The sequence below is a fragment of the Symsagittifera roscoffensis genome, chromosome 1, assembly GCF_963678635.1.
Source record: "Symsagittifera roscoffensis chromosome 1, txSymRosc1.1, whole genome shotgun sequence".
In the NCBI taxonomy this organism is placed as follows: Eukaryota; Metazoa; Xenacoelomorpha; order Acoela; family Convolutidae; genus Symsagittifera; species Symsagittifera roscoffensis.
Window position 1 is genome coordinate 57,077,698 of NC_087062.1, and position 27,948 is coordinate 57,105,645.

The window sequence follows — 27,948 nt, forward strand, 5'->3', positions numbered from 1 at the left end:
AGGCTTTTGATGTATAGAGATGTAGGGAAACTGATTAGGAGTTTTGGTCAACCCGGGATAATGGAAGATTCATATTTCAAACTAGAAGTCACACAAACTGTTAAGAATAAGCCAACTTTAACTAATAAAACAAAAAGTACAGTGACTGAAGTTGTTTCTCTGGGCACTTTAAACTACATAGCAGCAGTACCTTTTCCAGAAAAATCAACTGAACAAAGCTCTATAGCTATAGTTTATCCAAATAATCGAAATCAGGTTACGGAGTCAGCGAATGCCGTCACACCGAAGGTCCTCACACAAAATGTACAAGGGGACGAGTTAAGCCCAACTTCAGATGTTAATGTTCAAAAAAGAGTACGAAGGAATTCTTTCTGTTGCTCGTGTAAAAAAAATAGCTTGGAGAAACCTGGAAACTTATGCGTTCAAGGTTTGGCATTTAGTGTTTTTAGTCCGTGTTTTATAAAAGTTTTTACCCAGATGTTCTGTTTTTAGCAATCGAAATGCGAATTGAATCAGTTAATCAAGTGTTGTCTTTTGAGCGCGAATTGAAGATGATAAATATGGTAAGTCATCGTTATCCTTTTTGTTGCCGTTTTTTTCTGAGTATGTGAGTGTTTGCCATGATGCAAAATTTCTATAAGACGATCAAAAGCGATGAGTTGAAACTTGGTGAAAAAATCAGCAAATCATAGAGCATAGATGGATCTACAAATTATAGTGTTTTATCTGCTATTACGACAATATAGGGCAAAATAGGGCCATTTTTTTGCTTTTCTATTCTTTTTAAAACTGAGGTAGCTGCAAACTAATAAGCTCTCAAACTCAATCCAAACTCAAGTTAATAATTTCAAACAGTTTTTGAGCATAAGATATTTCAAACCATTTCGTCACTTTCTTCTAAAGTCGGAACAATAAACATTATGTAAAGATAATTCAGAATAAAAAGATTTTAAAAGTGTTTATATTTTTTGTGGTATTTTCGTTTGAAAAACTCGGTTTTATTAAATAGTTTGAACAAAAAACTTTTTCTCTCTCAAATGAAACGGCAAGTCTCGATTTTTTCAATGATTCACTCTGGGACGTGAATGTGAGCTAACGTTTTGCTACATTTCAAGTCCGACTACTTTAACTTAGTCAAAAACTCCTGCATGTGAAATGAAATTATTGTTCCGACTTTCGATACGAAAGTAACGGAATATTTGTGCTCGGGGTGGGTTTTTTTTTCTTCAGACAATTTCGACTTTTTAACTAGCCATTTTTGACGGAATTTTTTAAAATCTTTCGAAACCCATTGTTGTCCTGAACTTAAATTTGAAAAGACATTTCACCTGTGATCATTTTTCGTAAAATTATGAGGGTTTAAAGATTGTCATTTTGACCAATTTGGGACAATTAACGCGCGATATAATTCGCGCTATTAACGCGTAAGCGGAGATTTAATCCGTCTTATAAATCGTTCCAAATTGGTTGAACGAAGCTTTTTTGCCATAATTGATTTGTTACAAAGAACGAAATCTATCTTTTTGTACTTTATATGACGTGTGGGGGGATGATTTTCATAAAAAATTTCAAATTTTGGAAAAAAAATGTTTCATTTTGTTTTATTTCATTTGATTTTTTATGTTATTACTGCTGCTCCATAAACCTTAAAAGGCTGTCGGAACATTCAGGGCTTCGCCCTGATACGAGCAGTCTTGTATTAATTTTGTTTTCAATTAAAATCGGATATCAGCAAGAGCAAACTGTTTCTATGCTAATTGAGCGCATTGCACTGACTGCTCTTTGTGTCTATTTTTGTTCCGACTTTCGATACGAAAGTAACGGAATATTTATGCTCGGGGTGGGTTTTTTTTCTTCAGACAAATTTCGACTTTTTAACTAGCCATTTTTGACAAGATTTTTGTATCACTCGAAAGGTATTGTTGTCTTGAGCTTAAATTTGAAAAGATCTTTCACTTGTGATCTTTTTTCGTAAAGTTATGGCGGTTTAAAGATTACCATTTTGGCCAATTTGGGACAATTAACGCGAGATATATTTCGCGCTATTAGCGCGTAAGCGGAGGTTTAATCTGTCTTAGAAATTATTCCAAATTGGTCGAAGGAAGCTTACTTGTATAATTGATTTGCTACTAGGAGCAAACGTTATCACTTTGTACTTTATAGGGCGTGTGGGGGAATGATTTTCATACAAAAAAAAATTTCAAATTTTAGAAAACAAATTAAATTTTGTTTTCTTACATTTAGTTTTTTATATGTTATTACTGCTCCATAAACGTTACAATGCAGTCTGAACCTTCAGGGCTTCGCCCTGATTCGAGTAGCCTTGTTTCTTTTTCAGAAACAATTTTCTTCTGACTTTGGTAACGAAAGTAACGGAAAATTTATGCTCTGTGTTTTTTTTTCATCAGACAAGTTTTAACTTTTTAAATATTTTGACGGAATTTCTTACATCATTCAAAAAGTATTGTTGTCTTGAGCTTAAATTTGAAACAATTTTTTGTCCTGTGATCATTTTTTGTTAAGTTATGGGGGTTTAAAGATTGCCTTTTGGTCAATATGGGACAATTAATGCGCAATAAATTCGCGCTATTAACGCGTAAGCGGAGATTTAATCCGTCGTAGAAATTTATTTGCAATGATTGTGTTCCGACTTTCAAAGAAAACGGAATGTTTAAGCTCGATGTGGTTTTTTTTTATTCAGTCAATTTTTGCCGATCGAAATAATAGGTTTCGACAAAAGTTTTAAACCCCATTGAAGATATTGACTTTCTGAGTTCAATTTAAAAAAGATATTTTTCCTCCAATTGTTTTCTTTGAGGTTCTGGGGGTTTGAAAGTTGCCAAATTGGCCATGTTCTGGGCTAAACTATGCGCGCTTTGAAGAATTTATTCACATTGCTGAGAGCGAAACGTGAATTATTTATGCGCGGCGGATTATTCCGCACAACAAAATCGTTCCAAATTGAATTGAGGCTAGCAATCATATTGGCGTATTAATTTCGTACTTCTCAACCTTTCACACTTTGATATTTTCACGGTTTTCAATATTTTTTTCCCCAAAAACTATTCGATATGAATTAAGGGACAGTCGGAACATTTAGGGCTTTGCCCTAATATACGAGCAGTCTTGTTTGTTGCTAGGAGCGAATTCTATCACTTTCTACTTTGTATGGCGTGTGGGTGGTTGTTTTTTTTTACAAAAAAACTTAAATTAAAAAAAAATCTTTTATTTTCATTACATTTGAATTTAACTGCTCCATAGACCGACATTAAACAGCCGTCGGAACATTCAGGGCTTTGTCCTATTTCGAGCACGTTTGTTCTCTTTTAGTTCCGAATACTTCGCGAAATTTTGTGTAGGGTGTTTTTATTTTCCGCCAAATTCTTACAAGTAAAGCAAGTAAGGGATCAAGTGTCATATTAAACCCCTATTAGTCAAGGTTCAGATTCTCAAAAACATTTGAAAAAAATCTCTTAACTTTTTTGTTTTTCAGACTAAATGGCAAAACTTACAAAAAAAACACTGAAATTGAACTCTCAATTTAAACATGGTGCAATCAACATATTATCGTAACTCTTTTTACACCTGGTTGTTGCAGTTGTTTCTAATATAATCACTCCTTACTGAACAAAATCAGGAGAAAATCTAAAGAGATGTCGATTACTTTTTTGGATTTTCTTACTTCAATCATTGTAGTCGGAACATTTAGTGTGATAACAGCATCCAGCAACCGATTATAAATAGTTTGAATTTTTAACTTTGTTTACTGGAAGAAAGACATAAACTTTAACTTCCTCAAAAATTTGGAATCTTGGTACAAGTATTTTTAAAACCATTCTTCATTCAATGAAAAAATATTTGTTCTAATTTCTAGAGAGAAACTATTCCATGCCCGTTTTTGTCGACTTCATGTTATGATGAAATTTTTCAATGCCGCTCTAATAGCGAATGAAAAGTTGGAGTATGACGATTTCATCCTACACTGAAATGTGCTACTTGGTTTTTCATGGACTAGACTCAATCGCGTTACAAATAACTTCCCAACTTGAGGGAGCCTCAAGCACATGAGTAACTGATTGCTTTAGTTATCCAAAATTGCTTTTGTTATGCAGTTTATAACAAGCTTTTAAATTTGTTTACTTAATCGATTATTTGTTAAAATTTGACCAAAATTTTTTCTTCCATCTAACCATTATCCGTGCAATGAGCTTTAAACTCAAAAACTTAATTTGTTTGTTAATATGAATCATTAAGTTACTGAGGGCTAAAAGTTATTTTTGTCAGTTTGTACGATGATCATTCTGCAAGAAAACTCCATTTTCCAATTAAAGAGGCGAAATATTCCGGCACAAAGTCACTCAGATTTAATTGAGGCAATTTGCATAGTTTTGATTGTAAGTTGGGTGTGATGAAAAGATTAAAAAGAAGTTTCTTTAAAAAAATTATCAATTTTTTGATGAAAACTTTCCTTTGAGACACCCCATGTACAATCAGATTATTCAGGGAATCGGTTTGATACGAGCAGGCTTGTTTTGTTTCAAAGTAGCCTGAAATGGGAAGTTCTTCAAAAAACGGTTTAATTCTCTCAAATTAGTTTAAGATTAGACAACAGGGGAAGAACACAAAGTTTGTAGAATTTCACGATAACTGATCTAGTGAAATTTTTCCCTTTGAAATTCTGAACTATCATTCACCCCAAAAATGGGTCTTTTCGGTTTTTTTATCTATCAAGAACTACGCTGAAACTACCGTGTTAATTAATGACAAAGTCAAAATTTTAGAAAGGCAAATTTTTGAGAAAGGTAGAATGGGAAAAATGGAAGTGTAAGAGGCTTTTTTTTATATAACTTTTTTTTATCAATTAACCCAATAGCTGCAGCGTATTTCTCGATTAACTAAAAAAATGACCCATTTTTGGAGGAAAACGTTGGCTGCAAATTTCGAAAAATGAATTGCATCATATTAATTCTAGTGAATTTATGAGCATGTGTGGTTTTGTTCATATTTGTCTAATCCTAACCCAAATTGAAAAAAAGCCTTAGAAATTTCAATTTTGATTTTTTTTTTCGGATAATTTACTTCAGCACTGTTCGTGCTGATTGAAAATCCGGAAAAAATGAACAAAACTTGAATTTTCAAACACGTTTTTCTCAAATTGGGCTAAGATTAGACAAAATGTAAAGGGGAACAAAAGTTGCTTAGAATTTAATCAGAATTAATATGGGTGCAATTTTTTCTCCGAAATTCGCAACCGAAATTTTACCCCAAAAATGGGTCATTTTGGTTTTTTTAATTAATCGATAAATACGCTGAAACTACTGCGATAATTGATAAAAAAATTAAGTCACAAGAAGCTTCTTACACAGCCCAACAAAATTCTAGAAGGGTTGAAAAATCTGTATACGAGAAAATATTTTTGCCTGATAGTTAAGAAATGTGATTCCTACTAGGCCAAATTTTGGTTGAAATTCTGGTATTTATTTTAATGCTGGTTCGAATTAATGCAAAATTAATTTAGAAACTGCATGTGTTCGAAGCTTGTCTGTTCTCGACAATTTAATCGAACTATTTGGAATTTTGTTTGCAATTTTTTGTATGCACATAAGTATTTAAGATGTTTGTTTTCCAAAATTATTCAGATGTTTGGACTTTTAGTTTTTTACGGAACCCTGGGTATCAAGAATATCCATAAGAAATTGCCCAGAAGATAAATCACGACCACTCATTTGCAAAAGAATAAAATTTGAGCGAAGGATGTCGTGGAATTCTGTTCGAAACTTTGTCACAGGATACAGAACTTCAACTAGTTCAGGTGATACAACGCTTAAAATAGTTTCAACCAATTTGAAAAAAATATAAATGTTTTTTTTTTCAAGTTTTCCTAGTCTTAATCTCATTTAATTATTTCAGATTGGATTACATCAACTAGAGAAAGTTTTGCTCGCAAAAAGAAAGACAATGGTGTTATTGTAGACCCGCCATGGAAACTGAAAACCAAACAGAAAGATTCCGAAACCCACAGCAATCATTTTGAAGAGCCCGTTTTAAACGAGAGAGCGTCGGGGGCAACATTTCTAGTTGGGTTAATTTTTATCGTCATTTTGTTTCTGCTTTGTTCGAAACGACGGGCCAGAAGTAGTGTCAGACGATTTTCAGCCTTGTGGATATAATTTTTTGAATCTCATTTGCCGGTTAGCTTCTAACAGTTCTAACTTTCTATTGTGATAACCCTCGCAAATCCCAAGTTTCGCATGAATAGTCATTTTATAAGAAAAACATCCGAGAGAGGAGAGAGAGAGAAAGTATCTGAATCATTTTAATGGAGCCAAAAAAAAACAGCAAACGCATGAAAACATAAAAATCAACGTGTACAAATTGTTTATGTCAAAAAAATTCACTCGAAAAATTGTTCACGAATTAAAAAAAGCAAGAAAAATGAGAATAACAAAATTGTTTACGAAATTGTTCACAAATATTCGTGAAAAATTGTACACGAATAAAAAAAAGCAAGAAAAATGAAAATAAAGAAAAAGCAAATTGGTCTTTGAATGATTGAAGTTGATTTGTGTCAATCAAAGAGTCCTCATAATGTCGTGTTCAATATCGACTTGTTACGCTTTATTGATATCAGTTTCAGTTACAACATTAGTTATTACCTTTTCATCGTGTATAACTGCAGTTGTTAACAAAAATCGTCAATATTATTATGCCATTTTAAATGATACAACTCCAAACGCTATTGCAGTCTTAGCTATTGTTATCTTGTTGTTTAGTTCTGCGGTATCATCAGCATATGCTATTTGGGCATTTGTGGCCAAAAAACAATCAGTAAATTTCATAGGGTTATGTACAAGTGCTATAGCTTTAGTCGGTAAGTTATGCTCAGATGTTTAGAAAATTTGATGCTTAGAAATTTGAAATCATAACTTAGCACCGTTTGCTTGCAGTCTTTTACAATGTTTTTTTCCGAGCAAACGAGCAAAAAAATGTACACTAGTGGACAAAATTAAAAGCAAACGTTTATACTCTGAAATGACTAATTTCTAGAAGGATTTGGACAATTTTTTTCCAGAAATTTCAACAAAATTTTTCATTCAACGAGAGCAAACTTTCTCGCCTATACCCTCTATGATATTTCATTTCAAAGGACTCACCAGTTTAGTCCGGGTCTTAAAACTCCAGTTTTCACCAGCTGCATTGATGTTGATATTTTCATGGAGAGTAGCTGAGAAAGTTTGCTCTCGGTCCATGAACACATTTTGTTAAAACACCTGGAAAATTGTGCCCAAATGATTCTAGAAAGGGCATTTCCTAGCACAAATTATTTTTGCGTTTAGTTTACTCACAAGTGTATTTACAAAAATTGTGTTTTGTTGAAAACTGTATGTGTTTCAGTCTACTTAATTTTGATGCCACTATGGTGTCACGTTTCATTCTCTCCCATGAAAGACCTGACGCGGAGTGTAGACCATTCGTTGAACCAGGACTACAAAAACGAGTTGTCACTGTCGAGAGTAACAGTTGCATGGAGTTTCTTGCAAGCGAAACACGGAACTTGTGGAGTTGATGGGTATGAAGATTGGGCACAAAGTCAATGGAGTCGAGAAAAAAATACAGCCGGTGAGAATTTTTCTCTGGTTTCAGTCTTCGGCGTTCCTATTTTTTAGATTAGCAGACAAAGTTTAGCATTAGCTTGTATACTCTAAAACCCTCTCCAATATCTTTTTCTCTTGCGGACCCCAATATGCTCAATTCAATTTGCATTTCAATAAAAGTGCTGATCTGCTTTCTATGGGAAGGCATTAGTGAAGAAAATTAAGCGCAAATTTAGGTAGTTAATCAGCAAAACGTCATGAAGTTTTTCGGACAACCTTATTTGAGAATACAATTTTTTTTCTTCAAATCGACATTAAACAAAAGACCCGAGCTGCCGTTTATGAAAGTGACTGTATTAGCTTTCAGTGAGTTTCCTGTTTGACCCAATTCTGAAAATGCCAGTTGATTGTATGTAGTTTTTTTGTAAAAGATCAACCAAATATTGATGCTTTCACTGTGTATACAACAGAGTTTTGACTCTCGCTTGTAGAGTTTTTGTTTCAGTGAATATGAATTGGTGCACAAAACGGGCCCTAACCCTTTTTTAAAAAAGAACCCCAATTTTTTTCTGAAAAAAAACAAGCTTGCCCAATTTTGAAAATAAAAATTTCACTTTGATTGACTTTTTCAGGCTGCGCATTTTCAAGTCTCAATTTTTGGCCTCGACACTGTGAAAATACGGTTTCGATAGTTTAAATTGATCCAGTGAGATAAGTAACCGTATGTTATAAAGTTAGTCGGAGACAATGAATTGGCGGCCAACCGAAGATGACAGACAAACTCCGAAGGTTAAATACTAGTTAGCGCCAGACAGATAAATGAGTTAAATAGCACAACTAGAAATGGAACTGGAATCGAACATGAACTAAATTTAGATACTATGACATTTCCCTCCTTGTAAAATTTTTATGACTCTAATTAACGTATCCAATGCAATGCTGTTATCAATAAATTAATAAGGTTAATAACGAGTTTAAACTAGAGTTTTGTCAATCAACTAGGACACATTTGAAAACATAAACTTTTGAGTTTTTGCCACTGCACAGCATGCCCTCTCCCTGGACTTCCACATGTTATAAAGTTTTGTAAGTTTGTTACTCATATTTTCTACTCTTTTTCTTCATTTCGCTCCTGGCTTATCCGCTTTTTGAATGGTATCAATCATAACTGCCCCCATCTTAGTCACTGCTGTTCGTTTTCTGCTCGACCTTCTTGAACTGGTTTCGTCCAATGAACTAGCCGAATCTTGGCTTGAATAGGAAACAAGTCGTTGTTTCCGACCCCGCTTTTTCCCCCGGTTGCTGGAATTTGTTCTGCCTCGCGTTCCTCCTCCTGTTGTATGTCTCCTGCGGTATTTTCTTTCCTCCGGTTAGTTTCGATCTTTTTTCGCGTGCCAACGTACTCTCTGTTGCCGTCTCATAGTTGCTAGGTCGAATCGTGACGGTTTCGGATTGAACTTGGTCCTGTCCCCCACTAGACGTTCCTTGTCTATCTCGTCCAACGTCTGCTCCTCCAATTGTCGGTTCAACAGCTTGCTTAGTTGTGATTAGCGGTAGGTGGTCCTCTTCGTCTGATTCCGAGTCCTCCGCGATTTCCAAATTTTGGAATCGTGATCGTTTCCCCATGGTGCAGTGAGAGGTTCCCTTGGTGCCTTTTGAACTGCTTGGTTGGTTACTACTCGTTAGTAACTTCCGTTTTAGATCCCACGGCGTTGTTGGTGCAGTGATTTGTCCCGGCGCCCGTTTTTTCGGAACTTTTGCTTTCTTGAGTGCTACTCCTGATTTTCTAAGCACAGCACCATTACTCATTTTAATAGTGTCTTCACTTTGATTAACTATAGTGGATTTTAATAGTCTATACCTATTCATGTTCCGCTCCCCGGTCTTCTGCATTACGACTGCCGGTGGTAATTCGGCTGGGTCATTCGGTGCTCGCACATTTGCAGGCTCATCGTCCTGGTTAGCAGCTTGGTCCTCAGCCAATTTCAGTGGATGGCGCCTGTTTTTTCGATCGTACTCTGTCTCAGATCGGACTCCCCTGTTCGTATCCATGGGCTCCGAAATAGCTTGGGCGTTTGGGTCTCATTCATCTAAACAGGCAGATTTTGAACGTATTACATTTTCCCAATTTAGGTTCCATAATGATGGCTTTTTGGTCAAATTTCTGAGAACCGTGTTAGCTTCCCGGCCGTGGTGCGCTTCGAACGGTGTTATGTTGAGGGTGGCGTTTTTGGCAAATTTTAAGGCCCCGAGGGCTCTTTCAATTATCCGATCCAAGTGTTCCGGTTTATCCTCCCGAGCATACGTAAGTACATCGTTCGTCCTCTACCGGTTGTTTTCTATTCGATATAATAAAAACGCGTTTATTATTAGTAACCGGTGGAGACTCGAGTCTATTTCTGGAGAAAGCTTCCTTTTCAAATCCGAGGGCGGATCTAATTCTACTAATTTTCGCCACTGTAAACATACTATCATAGGTGTTGACCGGTTTAGCATCCAAGCTGGGTTGCCTCGATAGGTAATCGGCGAGTCCAATTTTGCTCCGGGTTTGTGCTCTACTTGAAAATCGAACGGTATAAGACGATCTAACCATCTGCTTAGTCTACTGAACATTGTTTTGTTCTTTTTGTTGTTCCCATTTAGCATTGATACAAGTGCCTTATGATCCGTAACAATTATAAATTTTCTCCCCAACACATAGTTTCGGAAATACTCCGCCCCCCACACAACTGCAAGCTTTTCTAATTCATTCGTTGAGTACTTTTTCTCTGCCTCCTTTAGTTATCGGGATGCCATCGGAATTTAGTTGCTCAAGAACCGCTCCGAGCCCGTTATGACTAGCGTCGCATACGATTCTTGTGTCACGGTGTATATCAAAGTGCCGAATTTCTACTATATTAGCCACCTGCTTTTTTAGATTGTCGAATGATATTTGTTATTCACTATTCCAAATATATTCGTTTTTTTTTTCTGCTTAAAAAAGGACGTAACGAGGCTGATGATTCCGCGAGTGCTGGAATGTATTTGTGCTGGCTGTGAATAGAACTCATAAAAATCTTTAGCTGCGACACCGTTTTTGGTGCTTTTAGCGATTCGATCGGTTCCGTTTTCCGGATTAGCGGTGTTATTCAGGTACAAGTTATTTTACGCCTCAACCATTCACATTATTTCCGCGCAAATTGGCATTTAGTAAGCTTAAGCGACATATTCTCGCGATCTAATTTCCGTAGGATTCTTTCGACCGCTCAATTTCAGTGCCTTTGGTGACCACCAGAATGTCGTCAATAAAAGCGTGCGCCTGCGGAAACTCCGAAAGGATCGTATCCATCACTCTTTGAAATTCCACCGGCATGGTTGTAAGTCCGTAGAACCTCATTTTAAAACAATACCTGCCCCTTGATTTTTCCTCCCACCAGCGAAAAATTGCATTGGACACTCGTTTCAGGGCTAAGTGGTAATTGACCGTACGCATACGTAAGATCCATAGTAGAGAAATATACATTTCCTGGTTTCCGTTCATTTATTGTTTGTCCTACCGTATCCATGAGCTCTTCAATATTCGACATTTGGTCTTTATTCTTGTGGACTTGCTTGTTCAACTTCCGGGATTCTAACGCTAATTTCACTGATCCGTCCTTTTTCACTGTTATTAAAATCGGAGAAACAAAATACTTGTCCGAACATTCTTTTAGTTTTTCGATGTGCCCTTGCCGTAAAAGTTTATTAATTTCCTTATCGACCTTATCCTGCAATGTGATGGGCACTCTCCGTCCTTTTTGTTGAATCGGCGTTAACGTTTCGAAAAAATCCGCGTGTACCTTATAATTTTAATTTTTCCGACTCTGTTAAAAAGATTTTCAAATTGCTTACTGAAATAAGTCTAACAGGGGTCTAATGAGTCCTCCCCCTCTGTTGCTTCCGCCCCAGGTTGTTCTCCCTGCACCGACATCACGTTCTCCTCCGGTGCCTTCTGCACTATCTGCAATCCCAGATTTGGCATTACGTCTCTCCCAATAATCGATGGTCTGCTTCCTTTTCGGACAACCTTATTTGAGAATACAATTTTTTTTCTTCAAATCGACATTAAACAAAAGACCCGAGCTGCCGTTTATGAAAGTGACTGTATTAGCTTTCAGTGAGTTTCCTGTTTGACCCAATTCTGAAAATGCCAGTTGATTGTATGTAGTTTTTTTGTAAAAGATCAACCAAATATTGATGCTTTCACTGTGTATACAACAGAGTTTTGACTCTCGCTTGTAGAGTTTTTGTTTCAGTGAATATGAATTGGTGCACAAAACGGGCCCTAACCCTTTTTTAAAAAAGAACCCCAATTTTTTTCTGAAAAAAAACAAGCTTGCCCAATTTTGAAAATAAAAATTTCACTTTGATTGACTTTTTCAGGCTGCGCATTTTCAAGTCTCAATTTTTGGCCTCGACACTGTGAAAATACGGTTTCGATAGTTTAAATTGATCCAGTGAGATAAGTAACCGTATGTTATAAAGTTAGTCGGAGACAATGAATTGGCGGCCAACCGAAGATGACAGACAAACTCCGAAGGTTAAATACTAGTTAGCGCCAGACAGATAAATGAGTTAAATAGCACAACTAGAAATGGAACTGGAATCGAACATGAACTAAATTTAGATATTATGACATTTCCCTCCTTGTAAAATTTTTATGACTCTAATTAACGTATCCAATGCAATGCTGTTATCAATAAATTAATAAGGTTAATAACGAGTTTAAACTAGAGTTTTGTCAATCAACTAGGACACATTTGAAAACATAAACTTTTGAGTTTTTGCCACTGCACAGCATGCCCTCTCCCTGGACTTCCACATGTTATAAAGTTTTGTAAGTTTGTTACTCATATTTTCTACTCTTTTTCTTCATTTCGCTCCTGGCTTATCCGCTTTTTGAATGGTATCAATCATAACTGCCCCCATCTTAGTCACTGCTGTTCGTTTTCTGCCCGACCTTCTTGAACTGGTTTCGTCCAATGAACTAGCCGAATCTTGGCTTGAATAGGAAACAAGTCGTTGTTTCCGACCCCGCTTTTTCCCCCGGTTGCTGGAATTTGTTCTGCCTCGCGTTCCTCCTCCTGTTGTATGTCTCCTGCGGTATTTTCTTTCCTCCGGTTAGTTTCGATCTTTTTTCGCGTGCCAACGTACTCTCTGTTGCCGTCTCATAGTTGCTAGGTCGAATCGTGACGGTTTCGGATTGAACTTGGTCCTGTCCCCCACTAGACGTTCCTTGTCTATCTCCTCCAACGTTTGCTCCTCCAATTGTCGGTTCAACAGCTTGCTTAGTTGTGATTAGCGGTAGGTGGTCCTCTTCGTCTGATTCCGAGTCCTCCGCGATTCCCAAATTTTGGAATCGTGATCGTTTCCCCATGGTGCAGTGAGAGGTTCCCTTGGTGCCTTTTGAACTGCTTGGTTGGTTACTACTCGTTAGTAACTTCCGTTTTAGATCCCACGGCGTTGTTGGTGCAGTGATTTGTCCCGGCGCCCGTTTTTTCGGAACTTTTGCTTTCTTGAGTGCTACTCCTGATTTTCTAAGCACAGCACCATTACTCATTTTAATAGTGTCTTCACTTTGATTAACTATAGTGGATTTTAATAGTCTATACCTATTCATGTTCCGCTCCCCGGTCTTCTGCATTACGACTGCCGGTGGTACTTCGGCTGGGTCATTCGGTGCTCGCACAATTGCAGGCTCATCGTCCTGGTTAGCAGCTTGGTCCTTAGCCAATTTCAGTGGATGGCGCCTGTTTTTTCGATCGTACTCTGTATCCGATCGGACTCCCCTGTTCGTATCCATGGGCTCCGAAATAGCTTGGGCGTTTGGGTCTCATTCATCTAAACAGGCAGATTTTGAACGTATTACATTTTTCCAATTTAGGTTCCATAATGATGGCTTTTTGGTCAAATTTCTGAGAACCGTGTTAGCTTCCCGGCCGTGGTGCGCTTCGAACGGTGTTATGTTGAGGGTGGCGTTTTTGGCAAATTTTAAGGCCCCGAGGGCTCTTTCAATTATCCGATCCAAGTGTTCCGGTTTATCCTCCCGAGCATACGTAAGTACTGAACTATTGATGCTGCCAATCGTGCGTTCGACACATCCTGTTGCCCTATGCTCGTTAACTGGCGAGATAAGCATCTCAATTCCCTGTTTATGACAGAATGCTCGAACCTCCTTGGACATAAAATTTGTTCCTTGGTCAACTCGAATTTGTCGCGGAACTCCGTGGGCAATAATATATGCTTTAAGAAATTCAACAGTTTTATCCGACCGGTTCAATTTACAGACCATAGGCGATGGCCAACGAGAAAACCGATCCACCGCTACCAAAACATACTTTTTAGACTCCTTCAAGTAGTTAATTGGCCCCCAAAAGTCTAGTTGAACCGACTCATTCGGTTCTTTCGGCTCAGGTATTGTCCCTATATCATCTTTTGAACACATATTTTTCAATTTCTTACCAGCTAATGTGCATTCCTGGCAATTCCCGGCGATATTCGCTAAGCTACAGAACATGTATAGGTACCAGATGTCTTTGGCCGCGTCATACATACTCGATTTCCCGTGGTGATAGTAATGCAACCTATTGTTCACCGCCGCTTGCAAGGTGTTGGGAATCACTAGCCTCTCGTCCATCCATAGACATCCGTCTCTTACATGAAAATCGTGAGTATACTGTGCGTAGTACTTACTCATCGCTTCAACTTTTGAATGTTACTGAGGGTCTTTACATTTAATCATTTCGATAATGGCTTGTAATTGTGGATCGGAACTCTATTGTGATTCTATCAACCGAAAATTAAACAATTCAGGAAGGGTTTACTCACAATTTTACAATTTCTCGGATAACGGACATAAATCAATTTTCCGGATTAACCGGTGGATAACTCTCGCCAGGGTAAACCGACGGAATGGAAATGATGGTGTTAGTTTTAGTGCTCCGGAATTCTGTTGTAACCGCTTGCATATCCTGTTCAATCTCCTCTAGTTCATCGCTACTACTAATGCTGCGGTGTCATTCCAATAGTTTCCTGATTTTTCTCTCCATAATTGAATTAAATTTTGAATTTTGAATGTTTGTATTTGAAGAATTTAAGTAACAATAATAGAATTTAAGTAACAGCTTCAATAATAGTCCCAATTAAATTTCCACTAAACTTAATTGACCTGCCGGAAATGAAATTCGTCGCTCTGTGATTGGTCCAATTTCCACCGCATGATCGTTCGTCCTCTACCGGTTGTTTTCTATTCGATATAATGAAAACGCATTTATTATTAGTAACCGGTGGAGACTCGAGTCTATTTCTGGAGAAAGCTTCCTTTTCAAATCCGAGGGCGGATCTAATTCTAATAATTTTCGCCACTGTAAACATACTATCATAGGTGTTGACCGGTTTAGCATCCAAGCTGGGTTGCCTCGATAGGTAATCGGCGAGTCCAATTTTGCTCCGGGTTTGTGCTCTACTTGAAAATCGAACGGTATAAGACGATCTAACCATCTGCTTAGTCTACTGAACATTGTTTTGTTCTTTTTGTTGTTCCCATTTAGCATTGATACAAGTGCCTTATGATCCGTAACAATTATAAATTTTCTCCCCAACACATAGTTTCGGAAATACTCCGCCCCCCACACAACTGCAAGCTTTTCTAATTCATTCGTTGAGTATTTTTTCTCTGCCTCGTTTAGTTATCGGGATGCCATCGGAATTTAGTTGCTCAAGAACCGCTCCGAGCCCGTTATGACTAGCGTCGCATACGATTCTTGTGTCACGGTGTATATCAAAGTGCCGAAGTTCTACTATATTAGCCACCTGCTTTTTTAGATTGTCGAATGATATTTGTTATTCACTATTCCAAATATATTCGTTTTTTTTCTGCTTAAAAAAGGACGTAACGAGGCTGATGATTCCGCGAGTGCTGGAATGTATTTGTGCTGGCTGTGAATAGAACTCATAAAAATCTTTAGCTGCGACACCGTTTTTGGTGCTTTTAGCGATTCGATCGGTTCCGTTTTCCGGATTAGCGGTGTTATTCAGGTACAAGTTATTTTACGCCTCAACCATTCACATTATTTCCGCGCAAATTGGCATTTAGTAAGCTTAAGCGACATATTCTCGCGATCTAATTTCCGTAGGATTCTTTCGACCGCTCAATTTCAGTGCCTTTGGTGACCACCAGAATGTCGTCAATAAAAGCGTGCGCCTGCGGAAACTCCGAAAGGATCGTATCCATCACTCTTTGAAATTCCACCGGCATGGTTGTAAGTCCGTAGAACCTCATTTTAAAACAATACCTGCCCCTTGATTTTTCCTCCCACCAGCGAAAAATTGCATTGGACACTCGTTTCAGGGCTAAGTGGTAATTGACCGTACGCATACGTAAGATCCATAGTAGAGAAATATACATTTCCTGGTTTCCGTTCATTTATTGTTTGTCCTACCGTATCCATGAGCTCTTCAATATTCGACATTTGGTCTTTATTCTTGTGGACTTGCTTGTTCAACTTCCGGGATTCTAACGCTAATTTCACTGATCCGTCCTTTTTCACTGTTATTAAAATCGGAGAAACAAAATACTTGTCCGAACATTCTTTTAGTTTTTCGATGTGCCCTTGCCGTAAAAGTTTATTAATTTCCTTATCGACCTTATCCTGCAATGTGATGGGCACTCTCCGTCCTTTTTGTTGAATCGGCGTTAACGTTTCGAAAAAATCCGCGTGTACCTTATAATTTTAATTTTTCCGACTCTGTTAAAAAGATTTTCAAATTGCTTACTGAAATAAGTCTAACAGGGGTCTAATGAGTCCTCCCCCTCTGTTGCTTCCGCCCCAGGTTGTTCTCCCTGCACCGACATCACGTTCTCCTCCGGTGCCTTCTGCACTATCTGCAATCCCAGATTTGGCATTACGTCTCTCCCAATAATCGATGGTCTGCTTCCTCCGATTACTCTGATATTCGCGTTAGTCACCCATCCGTGTGTTTCTAAAAAGACGTCCATCGTTCCTAGTAGCCGTAAAGTATTGTTTCCGTAATCCCTTAATTCGTTGTCCTCCGGTGCTGGTGCCTTCACGTTCACGCCTGTGGTGCCCAACGTCCGTTTTAATTCTCCAATGGTAAATATTGAAATCGGTGATCCACCATCTATCCAGCCATTCGTTTGCTTCCCATTTACCTTAATTGGTAGTCGAGCGCCAGCCACCTTCAATTCCGTCTCTTTCCAAGATTTGATAGCCATGACAACATAATCTCCTGAGCTGTCCGAATCCCACGATCGTTGTTTCTTTACCGGTTTGTTAACCCAGCCAACTGCATTCTCATGTTGCGAATAAGTATCCTCAGCGTCGCCTATTTCACTAGCTTCCATATCCTCCTAATTTTGAATTAGTCCCACTGCCGGTATTCCCCGATTATTCCGCCTTCCCCGACAAGTTCTCTCGTAATGTCCCGTTTTCCAGCAGAAATTACACGTAGCATTTTTGGCTGGACATTTAGTAAGATGTTCTGGAGTAAAGTTGGGTTGGTAACAATTATAGCATCTTCGAGAAACTCCCCCTCTCATCTCTGGTTGTCCTCTGAACGATCCATGGCCGCGCTGTCTATTATTTCGGTATCCTCCTCGGATTGTTCCCCCCGGTTCAGTTTTGATCTGAAACGCTCCATTTCCACCGGTGGTGCCACTAGTTGTTGCTCCCCCGGTTGCCGATCCGTATGATTTAGCATACTTGAATCCACGTTCGTATGAAAGTGCAATACGGTACACCTCCTCTGGTGTCTTTGTCGAACGGCATAGCTCATTTTGGGCCTCTCTATTGTTCATGTTCACAATGAACACATCCCGCAGAATTCTGGTCTCCAACGTTCCAAAGTTACATTGAGCGGCCAGCCCGCTTAACACTGAGTGGAACTGCTCCAAGGATTCTCCTATTTAATGCTTCCGTGCCAATAATTGGAATGTTTCATAAGTTTCATTCCGGTCCTTCTTAAATTCCGTTTCGATAGTATCTAATACCCTAGAGTACCTTGTCGTTGATAAATACAGGTGTGGCTTCCTCTTATGTAGCTCACCCTGTCCTTTCTCCCCAGACACAAACACAAGTTCGAGATAAGCGTTTGCTTCGACGCCAGGCGATCTTTTCCGACTACCTACCCCGGTAGCGCTGTAACCTGCGCTGCTGTTAATGTACTGGCATAATAGAAGTTCTTCTGATTTAGGCCATGTTTGGCCACCATTCCCCACTGAAAACGATTGAACCAAAACTCCCATAGCGTTGGTGGCTCTGCGAACGTCGAGGGCCAAAACGATGTAATCCCCAGTGGGTTTATCCCCCACTTTGACCTGTTGACTGCGCCATGTGAAAATACGGTTTCGATAGTTTAAATTGATCCAGTGAGATAAGTAACCGTATGTTATAAAGTTAGTCGGAGACAATGAATTGGCGGCCAACCGAAGGTGACAGACAAACTCCGAAGGTTAAATACTAGTTAGCGCCAGACAGATAAATGAAATCAATAGCACAACTAGAAATGGAACTGGAATCGAACTTGAACTAAATTAAGATACTATGACAACACAGTTTTCAGCTTAAAAGTTTGGCTAATTATTTATCAACGCAGGCAAGGAGAGTTTTTTGGCTTAACCAATTTTGGAAAACGCTGTTCCAGCCTTCGACTGCATTATGTATCCTTCGTAGACTTTTTGTAGCAGTTCCATTTATCAGTTTTGTAACTTGGTGTATGGTGGCCTAACAAACCAACCAGTTAAAAAAACTTCGGAGCACGTTGATTTTAGTAATGGCTGTTGGTTTATTTTGATCCACAAAAAGGCGTAAGCAATTGATTATAACGGATTAATATGATGTTTTTTTGGCAATTATAATTGTCTAAAATTACCAAAATCAGGTGTTTTAAGGATTCATAATCGATTATAATCGTGATATTTTCCAGGAGATTATAAACTTTTACAATAAAGTTTATCTGTTTAAACTTCATTCAAAATTTCTTCAAATTAATTGTAATCAATTATAACCGATTATTATCTTTTATTTTTTCAGAATTTATTCACATCAAAATTTTAATTTATTTAAATCCAATGGTTAATATTTTTCTCTTAAAAACAAAACCTCTAAATTCGAGATGTCTTGTAACTATTTGGTTTTTTAGACACATAAATTTAACACGAAGGAAAGGTATCCTAGAGATCTTTTCATATTAGTTGAAAAGTTCCGCGGTAGGTGAAAAAAGTCTTCCGAATGAATCGTGAAACTAGAGCAATGTGTTAATATTTTGGTGGTTGAAAAACTGAAAATGTGAATTACGAAACAACTTCAATGGGTAAACGAAAAAACAAAAAAGTTATATATTTTGATTGATTCGAAAATTTTTAATTTCTTATTTTTGCCATCAGCCAAAAAGTATAAATTGTAAACATTTCATATTTAAGATCGAAGACGAAATGGGAAAATCGATAATCAATGGGAGTTTAATCAATAACAATCATTATAATGCATTTTTGTGCACAAAATATGACTTGGAAACTGGGTTTAAAATAATCAATTATTATCGAGTACAATCAATTATATTTGTTTCGAAAAATAGATAGATCAATAATTAATTATAATTGATTGAAATGCTTTTCAATTGATTATAATTGGATTTCAAAAATAGAGGATAAAACTGTTTTTTTTTTCATAATTTAAGTAAGAATGGTACTAAAATTGTAATACAAATCATTATTAACGCGGGTGGTGTTCCTAACGCTGTTTTTTCATCTCTTTGATTAAATCAAGTCACGATATTTTTCTGAATAGTAGTTCATTGGTTTGATTTGAGATAATAAAATCAACTTTAACAAAATTGAGTTTATCATTTGAAATAGGCAAAACTTTTTGTTCCGACTTTCGATACGAAAGTAACGGAACATTTGTGCTCGGGGTGGGTTTTTTTTTCTTCAGACAAATTTCGACTTTTTAACTAGCCATTTTTGACGGAATTGTTTTATATCCTTCGAAAAATATTGTTGTCATGAGCTCGAATTTGAAAAGATTTGTTATGCGGTCATTTTTCGCACAGTTATGGGGGTTTAAAGATTGCCATTTTGGCCAATTTGGGACAATTAACGCGCGATATATTTAGCGCTATTAACGCGTAAGCGGAGTGTTAATCCGTCTTAGAAATCGTTCTAAATTAGTTGGAAGAGCTTATTTGCCATAATTGATTTGTTACAAGGAGCAAAATGTATCCTTTTGTACTTTATATGGCGTGTGGGGGGATGATTTTCATTTAAAAAAATCAATTTTCAAAAAAAAAAAATTCGTTTTTTTTTATTACATTTAATTTTTTAAAGTTATTACTGCCCCATAAACCTTAAAAGGCAGTCGGAACATTCAGGGCTTCGCCCTGATACGAGCAGTCTTGTTATGCTTTGATTGTCTTCAATAAAAAGTAGTTTTCTGCAAAACTGCCCTAAGTGAACGCGTTTTTGCCTAATGGTTTTCAAAATTATTTTCTTATCGAGTACCACGCATACACAGGCGTGGTTGTTCGCTTACTTTGCATCGGTAAGTTAAGGTATTTAAAACAACTTATCTACTCATTACGGCACATTCTTCTGCGATAATTTGTTGCTTGTCACTAACTTTTTTTCTCAAAAGCGTGAACATTTAAATAAAAACACTAAATTTAAATTGCCACTATATGGTTACCACTGGCAAAAAAAGTACGTAATGCTTAGTTAACAGTTGCGGCTTCTGCGATTCACAGAGGCTCAATGAGGGGCTATCCAGCCAGTCTAAACATAGTGCGTTTATTTGTGCGTAACCTTGTTTGACATCGCCACTGTCCGTAACGTTGTTTGACAGTGCTTATTTGAACTGAACAGGGACTAAATTAAGATCCTCCACCCCAGCATTGAATTTAAATTAAAATAGCTTAGTGTAAAATGCTCAGTTCTAATTGGCAGAAAATTCGAACTCAGAACCAAGTTAACATCCTCCCCCCTAAACGGATTTAAAAAGGCGAGGAGAAATGTTAATTTGGTCCCTGAACAGAGGAAATAAACAGGATTGAATGTTCCTGTTGCTGAGTCTTTTAAGAAATAGTTTTACCAATTAGCTTCTCGATTTCAATTTGGAACAAATTTTTGTGTGGAATAACACTTTCAGCATCACAGATTAAGCCTTTAAAACATTAAGCGAATAGTTACGTAAGATGAAAGCGCTTTTAGGATAGTGCGTGGCACATCCACTTTGCAACAAGTAGATTTTAAATTCGAACGCCACTCTATAGCTTTCTCTTAAAAATTGGTCTGCATACTAAAGAATCCTTGTAAATGTAAATTTAAACAGTAAAATTCGCTCTAGAACGTTGTATGTAAATTCGAGTTTTGCTGCATTCTGATTGGTCGAAAATTCACTGCAAGTAATCTGCTTAATAATCTCCCCCTTTCTCGAAAGGAGGGGATTTTTAAGTAAATCCCCCATTTCTATAAATTTCCCACTTTCTTCAGAAATCGGAACAATAAAAATTTGATCAAAGTTTAACCATTTGTTTTGTGAATTTTTGACAAGCATGTGCATTTGCTATATTATAAATATTTAGGCAAAATTTTTCCGGTCTATATTTTAGAAAAAATTGAAACAATTATAGCTTTTTGTAGCGCAGCAAATTTTAATAGCTTTACATTTTTAAAAGTTTGTCTAAAAAGCCATTTTAAAGCCAGACCGTCAAAATAAACTGCCCGAATTGACAGAAAATGCTTATTATACAATTTTCATATATGGTAAAATGTTTATCATACTCTTTCATATAATTTAATTGAGCAAAAGTAAGTGTATGAAAAAAGCAAAAAAAGCATTTTTTCCATATTATGAAATTTTATAACAAGCATTTTTTCCATACTCTGGAATTACAAGTTGAGCTTTTTGGTCAGTCTTTTACCCCCACAATTGTATGAACAAAGCATGATAAGCATTTTTTCAATAGTATGAACTTGCATGATAGGCATTTTTTCATGATATGAAATTGTATGACAAGCAATTTCTCCATTAATGAAAACACAAAAAAAAATGTTTCAAAATTTTGAATTTCATCCGAAACACAAACCCAGAGTTTTTTGTCATAAGAAAACCCAGAGTGTAACTTGCAGTTACACGCAGATAAAGTGCATTTGGTGATTTTAATCATGAAAGTTAATTTTATTACTTTCTCATGAAATTATATACCAAAAATATACTTTTTTGTATATGGCTAGATAATTTCTAGTTTGAAAGTTTTGATGGAAAAAAGGCCTGTTTTTTTTACAAATTTAATTTCATCTTAGCAAATGATACAAAAAAATTTCTTGTTTACAAAAAAGCACTTTTTCTGAGTTTTGGATTTTTTGGGTGAAAAACTCATCCAGGACTACGCTACAAACACCAAAAATCTAATTTTGCAGGCTTTTTTTTCGTAAAAATTGTATTTGAGCACAAAAGTAAGTTTGCAACCAAAAAAGGGATAAAAGTTTTTTACCTCATATTTGTGATTTTCTTTAGGAAAAAATGTAATCATACAGTTTTCATATATGAAAACTATTAGATAAGCATTTTCCAACCAAAAATAAATTAATGTTTTTGATTGTCAAAATGCCCTCTATCTTAGATATAATTATTTAAATCTATTTAAAGTTACTCAGACACGTTTTTTGGTGATTTGAAAATTTTATTTTTTCTATGACAAAATGATTATATTATAATTTTCATACATGAAAATTGTATGATAAGCATTTTTTTATCGAAAATTTTGAATCATTTTTTAATGACCAAAAAACTTCAAAAGAGGCAAATAAATCAAAAATTTTCCTCTAAATTTTTTGAAAATCTTTTTAAATTTTGTATGAATTTTGTATGATAAGCATTTTTCCATAGACTTCATATATGAAACTGTGTGATAAGCATTTTGCTTCTATGGACGCCAAGCTGGGTGTTTTTAAGTTTAAAAATATGAAGTTTATGGTTTTAACTAGAAGAACTTCAGACATTGTTTCCGGAGTCTCAGACAAATTTAATTTTATATATTGCTGGGATATGTGAGATGCACATTTTGACAAAATATTGAGACATTTATGGTTAAAATCGAGAACTTTTTCTGAAAATAACGATGACGAGTCGATATCAATGCCAAAAGGGTGTTCACAAAACTCTGTTTAAATGTACATTTACAGGTCGCAGAGAAAGAAACTGGCCTATTTTCTGCTGCTCAAAAATAGGAAAAGAAAACGCTGCGAAACTAATTTTGGATAGCGAGTTTGGTAAAGAAGAACTAGAAAAAAACGTTCAAATATGTTATCCTGATTTGAAACCAATAAGCGCAACAATACCCTTTGAATCCCCGAGTCCTGCTACCTCGGTTTTGCCTGCCACCTCGGCTCTAGGTATGCCATCAAATACAACGTCAAGATCATTTTCTGATACCAGCATGAAAACTTCTATTATGGCTTCCTCTTCGGCCATATCTCAAACTTCGTCTCCCATGAAATCCAGTACCTCCAATCCGACTTCAAGCACTTCGTCGCCCACGACTTCAAGCACTTCGTCGCCCACGACTTCAAGTACGACATCCAGTACAACTTCAAGCACTTCGTCGCCCACGACTTCCAGCACGACTTCAAGCACTTCGTCGTCCACGACTTCCAGTACGACTTCAAGCACTTCGTCGCTCACGACTTCGAGTACGACATCCAGTACGACTTCAAGCACTTCGTCGTCCACGACTTCCAGTACGACTTCAAGCACTTCGTCTCCCACGTTTTACAAGACCAAAACTAATAAGCTTTTAGAAACGTCTTCGATAATTTCTATTATGACCTCCAAAACGACTTCAAGCACTTCGTCGCCAACTACTTCGAGTATAACGTCAAGCACGACTTCAAGCACTTCATCGCCAACTACTTCGAGTACAACGTCAAGCACGACTTCAAGCACTTCATCGCCAACTTTTTCGAGTACAACGTCAAGCACGACTTCAAGCACTTCATCGCCAACTACTTCGAGTACAACGTCAAGCACGACTTCAAGCACTTCATCGCCAACTACTTCGAGTACAACGTCAAGCACGACTTCAAGCACTTCATCGCCAACCACTTCGAGTACAACGTCAAGCACGACTTCAAGCACTTCATCGCCAACTACTTCGAGTACAACGTCTAGCACGACATCTAGTACGACTAGCTCTACAACTTCCACTACAACTCCTTCTCCGAGGAAAACTTTACCAAGACCTCGAAGAACGACATTAGAGTTGTCTGATAAACGTGAGTCAATTCAAGCTTTCATAGCCGTCTGGATGCTGATGGCTCGTGTCCAGAGTTTCAGGTAGCACCAAATCTAACTCTGTCAGAGAAATCAAAAATTGTTATTTTTCAACGAAAAATCATCAGGGTCGTTTTTTTGCGTAAGTCGACTTCTATTTTTTTAGTGCAAGATAAATCAAAAACAATTATTCTAGCTCTGAGACGCTCGAAAAAATTATCTAATAGTTTAATGGCGCTCTCTCAAGTGGTGTTTTTGTGAAAGAACTTTTATATAAGTGTATGATCAATAAAGTTTTTTATGTGTCTATAGAAAAATCCACTATTTCCTTTTATTTCAAAAAAAAAAAACACGACAGTATATTCGTTCTGTTTCTTGCGTTCATTGAAACATTTCCAACTGTCAATTGGCTATGTTTTTACTTGTCAGTGAACACAATAGAGAACATTATTTTGGTCGAAGTGTTTTTGTTTCGTTTTTTTCTCTCAAGCAAATATGATGCAATTTGTTCACGATGAACCTAATTTTTGCTACTGAACTTTTAATTTAACTTTACGTTTAAATCAGTTTCATTTGCTAAAAGGAAGACAAATTAGGCTCTTCAATAACGAAAGTGCAATATTAAAAAAAACGTGTCAATTATTAAAGTTTCACGATGAGCTTGAGATGATACTTTTTTTCCTTAAAACTCATTTTTTAGATCTTTCTGAAGCCATTAACATTTTCTGACGTATTGCCTGTTAGTTGGTTTTTTTTTAAAAAACGCAAACGCTATTATCAAAGAGGAAAAAACCAAAAGGTCACGAAAATGAAGTTTCTGAATTCCCTGCGGAACAAAAAATTACCTATCGGCAACCATAGCGATCGTTTCCTGTTTAACAATTTTCCAAGTGTCTGCTGGCTATGTTTAAGAGTAATGAACGTTGTCGATGCTCTTATATATTCAGCTCTAATTGAAACTTCCGCGGTTTAGCTTTTGATTTGTGTAAGAACAGTTCTTTTCTTTTGTTAAAAGAAAGCAAACTTCACTATCCATCTGCAAAACTGTAGAAATTACAAAAATTGCGATCGAAATCTAGTTTTAAAACTGGTTTTCAATTTTCAGATTTCCCGGCGATATACAAAATTTACATATTGATTCAACTTTCTCAGATTGTGTTAGGACTCGAAATTTAAAGAACATAGTTTAGACTCTTATATAGGTGGCAACGATTTTTTTTTGTTTTTTTTCTTAGGCAAAGTGTTAAAATTTGCTCAGGCTTAAATGTAATTTTTCGAGGTTTGATGTCTGATTTTTTTTTATTTTCAGCTCATTTTTGTTAAAAGTTTGCAAACTTCATTTTTGAACAGCAAAAGTTCTAAGGTCACGAAAAACGTGATTGATTTCTAGTTCCTAAAGTGGAATTTAATTATGGTATTTCCGAACAAAATAAAAAATTTACCTATAGATCAAATTTTCTCAAATTGGAACAATTTTTTTTGGGGAATTTTGATAATTAAAATCCATTTTTGAAGCTAGAAGGCGATCACATTTTTTGTGACTTTTGAGCTTTGCTGTTCAAAAATGGCGTTTGCTTTCCTTTTAACAAAGCAAATGAGCTGAAATTAACAAGCAAGAAATCAGAAGTCAGACTACAAAAAAGTAAATTTGAGCCTGAACAAATAGTAAGATTTTTCCTATTTTCGAATTTTTTGCTTGCATGACTGTTTTTCAACTATCTGTTTGTTGACTATGGTTGAGAGTAGTGAACGCAGTGAAAACTCTTATATAGGTCTTGCTGATTTTTTTTGGGCGAGTCTTAAAAGTCTCTAATAAATACAGATGTGCAGTCATACATATTGATGCATTTATGAATTTACTTAGGCAGGGGCGGATCTAGGATTTTCTCGAGGGGGAGGCGGGCGGATTTTCAAAAAAAAAATTGCAGATTTTGTTGTATTTTTTTTAGGTCGACCAAACTGATTTTTCGAGCTCTTCCAAAATTTTACAAAGACCCTGAAAGACCCTGTTTAGGCCAAATTTTCTGCGCCGCAGGCAAAATTTTGAAAAAAAAACAGGCCAAAAAATGCGTTTTTTGGCACTTTTTGGAAAACTTGACCAACAAATCGCGGTTTATCGGTGCGCGCTCCCCCTCAAAATTAGTATAAATTGGGGTCAAAGGTGCTTTTAGAAAAACATTAGGGTCCATAACCAAAAATTAATATCTCAAAATAGCACAAATGGGGTACCCTTTGGGTCGCCAGGGGGTCGAATCCCTGAAAGTGGAGGTGCGTCCGCCCCATGCGTCCCCTCTAAATTCGCCCATGCACTTAAATATATATGAGCACTTTTTGAGTTCAATTGAAATTCATCTGCTGAAAATAACGTAAATAACAATCTCCAAAGACGAACGTGGAAATGGCGCGGAAAAGTTTGAACTATTTCTAGTTCATTTAATTTTTACAGCTACTTCTAGAATTTAATTTTTAGATTTCCAGCGGAATAAAAACTTAACCTATTGATCCAGTTTTCTCTGGCTGGATTCATGCTATCAAAAACTGCCACCAATTATAAATTGTTCTAGAAATTCAAAGAGCTTGAAGGGCAGCTATTTTTTCTTTGAATTCGAAAGTTGAGATTTTTTCAAGAAAGTTAGTGTTTTTTATTTATACTTGCGTTCATTACTCTTTTCCAATCTTCGATTGGCTATGTTTATAACTATAAGTCGCGTCACGTTTTTTGTCACAAAAATTGCAGGAAATGAATATTGCTAAATTGCATTATTTTCGAAATAATAACCAAATTGCATTATTTTGGAAATAAGTCACAACAATTGGATAAATTGGATATGCGTCGTTATAAATTCATCGCTACCAACAAAGTCGTACGCAAAAGTTGCGGTGCCTTCTTCTTCTCCGGTCGCAAAAAAACTGTAAACAACTGGATATACTTGTTTTTGGTCGAGATAGTGCGGAATTCTCAAAATCTAGTCGCTGTTATCTGCAAAGACAAAGATGATCTCGATCTGGTCAATGACATGCAATTCTGAAACCAACAAAATGCATTTTGTCCTTCTTTTTCAAATGTTCGTTTATAATGTATTTTTCTAGCGTTTCTGAAGTTTAGATTTTAGCAGCCGTGAAGTATGGGTTGACAGTAGAAACCTAACAAAGGCGACTTATTATTCGCCACGATATCCGGATAAACTAAATTGGCTGGATGCGAGAGAATATTGCAAGTATTATCTTCATATAACAGACACCGACCACGACTTCGATCAGACACCTGCTGGTTTAGCAGTAGCGTTCACCACTGATGAGATGGTGCACCTTACAAAGAGTGAATTTGCAAAAGATCAGGCTGAGTTTCATATCGGAATGCACCGTCCTGAGTTTCTTTATGTAGATATGGTACTGAGTGAGTATCCACATATAAAGGTGCCATATCGCACTTCATTTGAGGGGTGGGATGATAATGAGCCCAATATGGACCCCAAGAAGAAATACGTGTGTCTCAATGTCAGGACTGGTTTGAGATTTACCTGTAAAGATCAGAGGAGGCAGTTTGTATGTGCAACGTACCATCAAGTGCAACAAAGGGACCCCGACAAATTTTATGATTGTTAGTTGATTATTGATAACAGCCATTTGAATCTTTATAAATACGCAACGTAAGCAGCTCATTCATACGGGCAAACACATTAGAGTTATGGATTCCTATAACTTGATGCTGTGGTTGCTTATTGCATACAGTGCTGATTTAAATTGTCCGGACAAAACGAACAAAACCTGAAGTTTCAAACGTGTTTTTCTCAAATTGGGTTAAGATTAGACAAAAAGTGAAGAGAACAAAAGGTGCTTAGAATTTCATCAAAATTAATATGGTGCTATTTTTTCTCCGAAATTCTCAACCAAAATTTTACCCCAAAAATGGGTCATTTTAGCTTTTTTCAATTAATCAAGAATTACACTGAAACTACTATGTTAATTGATGAAAAAATTATATCACAAGAAGCCTCCTACATAGCCCAACAAAGCTTAAGAAGAGTTAAATATCCAAAAACCAGTAT

At 36.7% G+C, this 27,948-nt stretch overlaps 1 long non-coding RNA gene across 1 annotated transcript; it reads left to right on the forward strand.

The window, feature by feature from the left end:
- The first annotated feature begins 6,106 nt into the window (after positions 1–6,106).
- On the forward strand, positions 6,107–22,908 carry LOC134841158 (uncharacterized). The gene is made up of 3 exons (XR_010162456.1): positions 6,107–6,191; positions 7,396–7,620; positions 22,813–22,908. It is a non-coding gene; the product is annotated as an uncharacterized LOC134841158 (long non-coding RNA).
- Positions 22,909–27,948: the final 5,040 nt, after the last annotated feature.